The sequence below is a fragment of the Mandrillus leucophaeus genome, unplaced genomic scaffold (genome assembly GCF_000951045.1).
Source record: "Mandrillus leucophaeus isolate KB7577 unplaced genomic scaffold, Mleu.le_1.0 Scaffold72, whole genome shotgun sequence".
NCBI lineage: Eukaryota > Metazoa > Chordata > Mammalia > Primates > Cercopithecidae > Mandrillus > Mandrillus leucophaeus.
Genome location: NW_012107808.1, coordinates 3125380 through 3135709, shown reverse-complemented (window position 1 = coordinate 3135709; position 10330 = coordinate 3125380).

Here is a 10330-nt window from a genome sequence, read left to right as displayed (position 1 = left end):
AAAAAAAAAAAAAAAAAAAAAAAAAAAAACAGGACAAGTATTCTTCTGAGAATCGGACATTACTGACCTCTAAAGTTATTAATCAGTGTGTGTTCTCTGAATTTCAAGTTTCCACGATGTTTATCAGCTATTGGCAAATTAAGCGCATATTATTTATGGCAATGAGCAATATATTTTTTCCAAATAATTAAACATTTAATATACTTACTAAAGAACTAAAAATCACAATGTCTATCAAAATAATTATAAGAATTTACGCATTAAACAAACATTTGCTGACAACCTACTTTATGCCAGGCACGGTGCTGGGCATTAACATAGAGCTGAGCTGGGGGTGCCCTCTAGTAGCTCCCAGTGCGAGATCAGACAGATGAGGACGCAGGACTTTGGGATCAGGCACTAAAGCTGTGATAGAGGGATGGGAGGTGCCAGGGGCAGAAGCCCAAATGAGGATCACGAATGGTTTCAAGGGCAGGTCATGCTTGAGCTGACTTGATTTTTTTTTAATTAAAATTTTTTTTAAGTATTTTATTTTATTGTTTGAGATGTGGTCTCACTATGTTGTCCAGAGGCTGGTCTCGAACTCATGAACTCAAGCGATCTGTCTGCCTTGGCTTCCCAAAGTGTTGGGATTATAGGTGTGAGCCACCATGCCCAGCCATGTACCCCTGAACTTAAAATAAAAGTTATAAATAGGCTAGGTGCGGTGGCTCATGCCTGTAATCTCAGCACTTTAGGAGGCCAAGGCAGAAGGATTGCTTGACCCCAGAAATTCAAAACCAGCCTAGGCAACATAGGGAGACCCTGCTCCATTGAAAAAAAGAAGACATAAGTAGGTTAGCCAGGTGTAGTCATATGCGCCTGTATGTGGTCCCAGCCACTCAGGAAGCTGAGGTGGGAGGAGGATCACTTGAGCCCAGAAGGTCGAGGCTGCAGCAGTGAGCCATGATCCTTCCACTGCACTCCATCCTGGGTGACAGAGCAAGGCCCTGTTTCACACAAACAAACAAACAAAAAGAAAAAGAACCACCCATAAGTAAGGATGGGAAGAGTGATGGGGAGAAGGGGACTAGAATGAGAGGGAGGAACTTGGTGGTCTGGAAATCACCATAAAAAGAAGAGTAGGGGGCGGTATGTCCATACTTCACTGCCCAATACAGTAGCACCAGCCGTGTGGTCAATTTACGTTTAAATTAATGCAAATATTAAGGCTGAGCATGGTGGCATGCCCCTGTGGCATCAGCTACTCAGCAGAGGCCTCAGATGGGAGGACCACTTGGGCCTAGGAGTACAAGGCTGCAGTGGGCCGTGACTGCACCACTGCACGGCAGCCTGGGCAACAGAATGAGACCTTGTCTCAAAAAATAAATTAATTGGCCAGGCACGGTGGCTCAAGCCTGTAATCTTAACACTTTGGGAGGCCGAGGTGGGAGGATTGCTTGAGCTCAGGAGTTTGAGACCAGCCTAGGCAATGTGGCAAGACCCTGTCTCTAACAAAAAATACAAAAATAAGCCAGGTGTGGTGGCATGTGCCTATAGTCCCAGCTACTTGGGAGGCTAAGGTGGGAGGATGTCTCGAGCCTGGGATGTGGAGGTTGCAGTGAGATCACACCACTGCACTCCAGCCTGGGCCACATAGCCAGACTCTGTCTCCAAAATAAATAAATAAATAAAATTAGCTAATTAATGAATTACTAGTAAATGGTTTATTTTTTTTTTCTCTCTCTCTCCCTTCATCTACCCATCTCAAAATCTAAGAGTTTAGACTGGTACCTCAATCAAGTAATGAAAATTAAATGAAACATAAAACTGTTCCTTAGTTTCTACAGTCTCCTTCAGGTGCACATGTGGCCAGTGACTTCCGTATTGGGCAGTGCTGTTATAAAACATTCCAGTCATCACAGAGAGTTCTATTGGCCAGTGCTAGTCTATGCAGAGATTGGAAGCTAGGGGTGGGGATGAGGGGAGTTAGGGCAGAGTGCGGGAGAAGGGTCTGACGTGGCAAGATGGAGCAAGGAGAATTGCCCCAGTGCTGGTAGGTGTGGGGACCGGAAAGAGCCAACCCCTGAGGGGTTCTGAGTAAAACTGTCCTCAAGGGAGTGCACAAGGTGGGGAAATTGAAAGAAGTTGGGAGCCAGAGGTTTTGTGGATGAGGGACATGAATGCCAGAGAGCACAGACGTAAGGCAGAGGGTGGAGGAGGGACTGGAAGACAGACAGGAGAGGGGGTGTGCTGAGCCACATGGAGATCAGAGTGAGCAGGGGAGGATGACCTCGGAGCCTGTGGCTTCCTGAACTGTCCTCTAGGCAGAGTGGGGCCAGGCTGGGAGCTGGGGGTGGGAACAGGATTGCCCTTCTCACGTCTACTAATAGAAGCCTGCCAAAGGGATTTTCCTGTTGTTGGTTGATAACTTTTTATTTTAACATAATTTATTTTCTTTTTCTTTTTCTTTTCTTTTGAGACAGGGTCTGGCTCTGCCACCCAGGCTGCAGTGCGGTGACATGATCTCGGCTCGCTGCAACTTTAACCTCCCAGGCTCAAGTGATTCTCCCACCTCAGCCTCCTGAGTAACTGAGACTACAGGCATGCACCACCACAACCAGCTAATTTTTTGCATTTTTTGTAGAGATGAGGTCTTGCCATATTGCCCAGGCCAGTCTCAAACTCCTGGCCTCAAGTGATCTGCCCGCTTCGTCCTTCTGAAGTGCTGAAATTACAGGTGCGAGCCACCATACCCAGTCTCGTTCATTTCAGCCTTACGGAAAAGTTGTAAGACTAGCACAAGAAACTTCCATAGACGGATATGTGTATATGATAGGGCTACTATATTGTCATGTAATATATTTTACATAGTTTTCTATATCATCTAATATATATTTACAATATGTACTATATATTATATAATGACATAATTACATGTGTAAAATATTTGAGAGTAAATTGTATTTGTTAACTTTCCTGTAATCCAGCCTGGAAGCCACTCATTTCTCCAAGGTCCCTTGGTTTCTTTTAATGGATTAGTGGTATTAGAAACTAAGATATGAACTACTGATATATTCAGTGCTGCTGGTAAATCATTGCTTCTGAGGTCTCACAGCAAACAGAGCTAGTAAATGGTTTATTTTTTTTTTCTCTCTCTCTCCCTTCATCTACCCATCTCAAAATCTAAGAGTTTAGACTGGTACCTCAAGTTTCAGTCCAGTAACACAGAATTTATTCCAGTTTTCTCCTTTTCCATATTTGGTTTGGGATTTCATTTTTACTTTTCAGAGAGTCTGTCACCTAGCCTAGAGTGCAGTGATGCAACCATAGCTCACTGCAGCTTCAAACTCCTGGGCTTCAGTGATACTCTTGTACTTAGCCTTCTGAGTAGCTAGGAATACAGGTGTAAACCACTGCACCTGGCTAATTTTTATTTTTTGTAGAGATGGGGTCTCACTATGTTACTGAGGCTGGCCTTGAACTCATGGCCTCAAGTGAACCTCCCACCTTGGCCTCCCAAAGCACTAGGATTATAGAGAATTGGAATCTCTCTCTCTCTCTTTTTTTTTTTTTTTTTCCTGTTTGAGACAGAGTTTCGCTCTTGTTGCCCAGACTGGAGTACAATGGCACATTCTCCTCTCACTGCAACCTCCACCTCCCAGGTTCAAGCGATTCTCCTGCCTCAGCCTTGCTAGTAGCTAGGATTTCAGGCGCCCACCATCCCTGGCTAATTTTTTTTTTAATTTTTAGTAGAGACTGTGTCGGCCATAGTAACCATGTTGGCCAGGCTTGTCTCTAACTCCTGGCCTCAAGTGATCCTCGCGCCTTGGCCTCCCCAAGTGCTGGAATTACAAGCATGAGCCACTGCACCTGGCCTGAGAATTAGAATCTTGATTTTGAATTTTCTGCTTAAAATTTAATGATCAGGCTGGGCATGGTGGCTTATACCTGTAATCCCAGCACTTTGGGAAGGCAAAGTGGGTGGATCACCTGAGGTCAGGAGGGCGAGACCAACCTGGCCAACATGGCAAAACCCTGCCGCTACTAAAAATACAAAATTATTCAGACATGGTGGCAGGAGCCTGTAATCCCAGCTACTCAGGAGTCTGAGGCAGGAAAATTGCTTGAGCACGGGAGGCAGAGGTTGCAGTGAGCTGAGATGGTGCCACTACACTCCAGCCTGGTTGATGGAGGAAGACTGCATCTCAAAAACAAAAAAAAAAAAAAAAAAAAAGTTAATGATCATTTATTTTTTAATTAATTAGTTAATTTTTAAATAGGAGTGGGGTTTTGCTACATTGCTCAGGCTGGTCTCAAAGTCTTTCCACCTCAGTCTCCCAAAATGCTGAGATTAAATGATCACCTATGTCATTTAATATTCCTCTAAAATGTTTTTAATGACAGCCTGATTATAAAATTACTAATTTGTTCAATCCTCTTTTGTTGGACATATGTGTTGTTTCCAATTTTCAATTTTTTTTTTGAGATGGAGTCTGGTTCTGTCGCCCAGGCTGGAGTGCAGTGGCGCAATCTCGGCTCACTGCAAGCTCCGCCTCCCGGGTTCACGCCATTCTCCTGCCTCAGCTTCCCGAGTAGCTGGGGCTACAGGCGCCTGCCACCGTGCCCGGCTAATTTTTTGTATTTTTTAGTACAGACGGGGTTTCACCGTGTTAGCCAGGATGGTCTTGATCTCCTGACCTCGTGATCCGCCCGCCTTGGCCTCCCAAAGTGCCAGGATTACAGGTGTGAGCCACTATGCCTGGCCCCAATTTTCAATCTTATAAACATAATTGAATGGCTACAGATGTCACTCATCCATAACATAGCTACCCAATACTTAAATATACAGTGTTATATTTTCATGTCTCTTTCAAATCATGTAATATTTCTAAAAGAGATAGATCTAAGAGCAAAAACATTTACACTCAGCTTCCTCTGATTCTCCAGACATCCTCCAGCATGTAAGCTCCTTGCTTGAAGTGCAGTGATCCAAAATATATTGTCTATTTAGCACTACGAACTTGGCAGTGAACGGAGTGCCTTCCTGAAGCTTGTAATCTAAATAAAATGATGGGAGCACTTACTGTGAGCACACCAGGCTCAGGCATGCTTAGACATTTTGCATGCATTATCTCATTCCATTTTCATCACAATTCTCTCACTTGAACTTGAAGTCCCCACTTTCAAAACTGGGGTATTGAAAGATTGGGTGACTTGGAAAGGGAGCAGCTTATAAGTGGCAGAACTGAGACTTGAGGTCAGATCATTTTGACTCCAAAGCTAGAGTTCAAAACTCCTGCAGAGGGCCCTTGGCTGCAGCCCAAAGACTTCCCTAAGCACCAGCCACACTCCTTCCCTTTTTCTCTTCTTCCTCCAGCTCAGGACTCTTGAGGCCAGGGACCTCTCCTGTTTCCTGTGGTACCTCCCAGATGTAGTTAACCTATCACGTAGGCAACTCCATCAAAGATAGGTTGAAAGTGACTGAATGCAGGAGTGGCAATGTGCCATGTAGATATAATAGGGCAAAATTCGTATCTTCCCAAAGAACCCTGTGAGGAGAAAAAGGAACTTGGAAGTGAGAAATAAAAGGAGGAAAAGAAGCAGAAATGAATGGAGCTTCCCAAAGTAGCAAATGCTAATAGCACGCCATTGCCAGTTGCTTAATATGCACTGTTCACTCTGCCATATCGTTTAATTCCCAGGAAAACCTTATGAGACAGATTTTTTTGTTTGTTTGTTTGTTTGATTTTTGTTTGTTTTGAGACAGTTTCGCTCTTGTTGCCCAGGTTAGAGCGCAAGGGTGCTATCTCGGCTCACTGCAGCCTCCACCTCCTGGGTTCAAGTGATTCTCCTGCCTCAGCCTCCCGAGTAGCTGGGATTACAGGCAAGTGCCACCACACCCCGCTAATTTTGTATTTTTAGTAGAGACGGGGTTTCTCCATGTTGGTCAGGCTGGTCTCAAACTCCTGACTTCAGGTGATCTGCCTGCCTTGGCCTCCCACGGTGCTGGGATTACAGGCATGAGCCACCATGCTTGGCCAACAGGTACTGTTATTAACCACAGTTTACAGCCCACCAAAAAGTCCGCTGACGTTAAGAGACTTATGTAGGCCAGTTACAGTGGCTCAGACTTGTAATTCCAGCACTTTGGGAGGCTGAGGTGGGCGGATCACCTGAGTTCAGGAGTTCGACATTAGCCTGGCCAGCATGGTGAAACCCTGTCTCTACCAAAAATACAAAAATTAGCTGGGCATGGTGGCCGGTGCCTGTAATCCCAGCTACTCAGGAAGCTGAAGCAGGAGAATCACTTGAACCCTGGAGGTGGAGATTGCAGTGAGCCAAGATCGCGCCACTGTACTCCAGCCTGGGCAACAGAGCCAGATTCTGTCAAAAACAAACAAACAAACAAACAAACCCATAAACCTGTTGTCCCAGCTACTCAGGAGGCTGAGGCATGAGAATTGCTTGAACCCAGAAGGTGGAAGTTTCAGTGAGCTGAGATCGCACCACTGCACTCCAGCCTGGGCAACAGAGCCAGACTCAGTCTCAAAAACAAACAAACGAACAAATGCAATTACACGCTGAGTGCTAGTAACTAGGTCTTTGCATGGGGCCTAGAGGGGTGGTTTAGAGCTTGTAATGCCAGAGACACTTGGAGGTAGAAGAATGAAGTTCAAGACCCGGTTCTACCACTAAGTGTGCTTTGATCAGCTCACTTAATCTCCTTGAGCCTGCTCCCTCATCTGTGAAATGAGGATCATGGTCTTCCTGGTATGTCTACACCTCGTGTGTGTACACATATCACATCCTGCTTAGTGTTTTGTATTCAGACCTTAGTGAGTTGGAACCGCTCGGTATTCTGTTTATGAAACTTGCTTTGCTCTTCTACCAGTATGAAAACACTGATTTATTTTTGCATGCCCCACAGTGCCTGGCAAATATTGTGGGTTAAAAAAAAAAAAACTTGTTAGATGAGGAAGTGAACATAGGTGACTTCTCCTCGTCTGTGTACACTAGGACAAATCCTGAGAATTCCCTGGCCTTAATTTCTCCGACCAAAACAATGACAATCATAACAATGGCTGTCCTAAAATCACAAAGACTTTTTGGGTGAAAGAGAAAATACAGATGAGAGAACTTTGGGCCCTGAAGAAGGATGGTAGATGATTTTGAGAGATTATTACAACGTGCCGCACTTAACGTGTAAAACCCTAAAGAAACCTAAGAAAGCAGGAGAGCGAGAAGTGAGGGGAGCTCTTATTCAGTTGCTCTCATCAGAAATGCTGTTCCGTCTTATCCTCATAACAAGCCTAAAAAGCGGGCATACTCTCGCTCCTTTTTTTTCAGCTGGGAAACCTGAAACATAGCAAGTGTAAGCGGCTTTTCCAACTGTCTGATCTCAAAGCCTAATCTGTTTCTACAGCACCGTATTGACTCGCAAGAGACAATTCTACTTAAATTGTTCTGTACTATAGATCTGATCCCATAGAAAAACTCCCCAGGGTTCTTCTCAGCAAAACCCAGAACAACCCACGTGAGCTGATTGAGATTCAAGGATATCTGGGCTGATTTGGAAAGAGCATCATCTTTGGATGGCTATGAAGTAATAAAGAAGTTCAAGATACGTCAGCTGGGAGTGGCCAGAGGACAACAGACTAATGAGGCCAGCCTCGCCCTTCTGGTTCCCAAACCTGACGGGACTGTTCAATGTTGCACAGACTTCAGCTGGCTCAGTGCACGACCCGTGCCAACTGCAGAAACATTTCAGAAATAACTAACCAAAGTCAAATTCGTAATAAGCTAGAGATGACTCAAGGTTTCTGGCATCTCCTCCCCAGCCTTTATTCCTGGGAAGAGATGGTATTCATTATGACCTGGGTACTATATTTTTTATAACCTGGGGAGTATTTTAAAAGCAGTGATTAAGGCACATAAACTTTTAAGTCTTTTAGCAGTAGATTTCAGAGACTTAAAGTTGTATAGGGAGGGGACAGAAAATGGGTTGCTAAATGGTGCTTCAGGTTGAAACATGGAAGAAAAATACTTTCCTTGTAAAGTGTAAAAGCTAAATCACACTCTTATAATATACCAAGGGAGCAGGCTCCAGAACTTTTGGTTGTTTTCTACCTACTTATCTGTGTTAAAGGCTGATCTTCGTGAAAGAAAAATACAAGTCAGCTCAAAACTGATAAGCACATATGTGGTTGCCTTTGAGAAATGCAAATCAAACAACCTCTTGGACAAGATTCCCCTCCACCCGCCTTGCCACCTTTTCAAGACATAAGTTGTTCAACAAGGCGTCTTTATTTGGCTTCAAAATCTTACTCAAGTTCTGAGCTATGGTAAACTCTGATGACATTGGATTATCCTTTACTGATAAGATACATTTGATAACTTTTTTGATCTTTGGAAAGCAAACAGCAGAATGCCAAGCTTTATGAATAATATATAATCTCAATCATGCAAAGAAGTCTGCATCTATATATGAATATGCATTAAATGGTAACAAAGAATTTAAATGTTAACAGTAGCTAATTATGAAATTACAAGTCATTTTTATTTTCTTCTTTATACTTCTCTGAATGCCAAATTCTTTTTAAAAAACAGAGACATTTCAAGCTCATTCTTGTTGGAGAAAATAAAAGAGAATTACCTTTATAAGCAGAAAAAAAAGTTATTTGAAAAATGTCAGGCTACCCTTGCAGCAGTAGACATCATCCATTATAAATTCAGCTATGAAACAAGAAACTTAAGATGTGAAAGACCAGAAAGATTTTAGATTTTGAATAGGAAGATTTTGAGGAAGACAAGGAACACTGTAGATCCTTATTATTTTCTTAATCAGATGATGTTCAGAAGTTATTTGTGTGTTGTTTTAGTTTAGTTTTGTTTTCTGTTTTTGGAGACGGAGTCTTGTTCTGTCACTCAGGCTGGAATACAGTGGCATGATCTTTACTCACTGTAACCTCTGCCTCTTGGGTTCAAGCGATTCTCGCGCCTCAGTCTCCCTAGCAGCTGAGACTACAGGTGCGTACCACCATGTCCAGCTAGTTTTTTGTTTTTTGTGTTTTTGTTTTTTTTTTTTTTGAGATGGGGTCTCGCTCTATCGCCCAGGCTGGAGTGCAGTGGCGCGATCTCGTCTTACTGCAACCTCCGCCTCCTGGGTTCACGTCATTCTCCTGCCTCAGCCTCCCAATTAACTAGGACTACAGGCGCCCGACACCAAGCCCGGCTAATTTTTTTGTATTTTTAGTAGAGACGGGGTTTCACCGTGTTAGCCAAGATGGTCTCGATCTCCTGACCTTGTGATCCGCCTGCCTCGGCCTCTCAAAGTACTGGGATTACAGGCGTGAGCCACCGCGCCCGGCCAGTTTTTGTATTTTTAGTAGAGATGGGGTTTCACCATGTTGGCCAGGCTGGTCTCGAACTCCTGATCTCAAGTGATCCACCTACCTGGGCCTCCCAAAGTGCTGGCATTACAGGCATGAGCCACCGTGCCTGGCCTATCCAGGAGTTATTTATGTCTGACTCTCTTATTTCACACAACAAAGCTTTTTTTGTTTGTTTTTATTTTGTTTTGTTTTTGTTTTTGTTTTCTTTTTTGAGATGGAGTTTCACTCTTGTTGCCCAGGCTGGAGTGCAATGGTGCGATATCGGCTCAACGCAACCTCTGCCTCTGGGTTCAAGCGATTCTCCTGCCACAGCCTCCTGAGGAGCTGGGATTACAGGCATGCAACACCACGCCCAGCTAATTTTTTATTTTTAATAGAGACAAAGTATTTACAGGTAACCAGTATTTACAGGTAACCAGATTTATAGAAAGAGTAGTGCCATGAGCAAAATCACAGACACTTCTAAATGTGTTGCCCAGTCTCTGAGAAGCCAGGTCCATGGCTTTGAACCTTGCAGATAGGAAAATGTGGACTAAAATAGAAAGCATGTGTTCTTCCTCACCCTGATTATCTAGTCCTACAGGCTTCCTGGGAGCAGTAGAAAGGACATAGTCACAGGCCCAAGTTCCAACTGTAGCTCTGACATAACCAGCTGTGTGACACTGGACAATTCATGCAACTTCTGTGGGCATCTCCACCCTTGTTTGCAGATGAGATCTGCTGCAGCTCTAGGATGTTTTCCCTGGCTAGATAAAATGGCGTGCCTGGATAAAGTCCAAGATTGGAGACCACCCTACTCTAATGTCTAACTGAGCCACGCCTTCTCTGGAATAGCCACTTAATGTCCTCAAACATACCGGGGTTTCCTCATCCCTTGGTTTCAGGTATCCTCCCTTAGGAAGATGTTGCAAGGACTGACTAATGCACTTTAGTGTCCCAATAACAATGATGCCTGC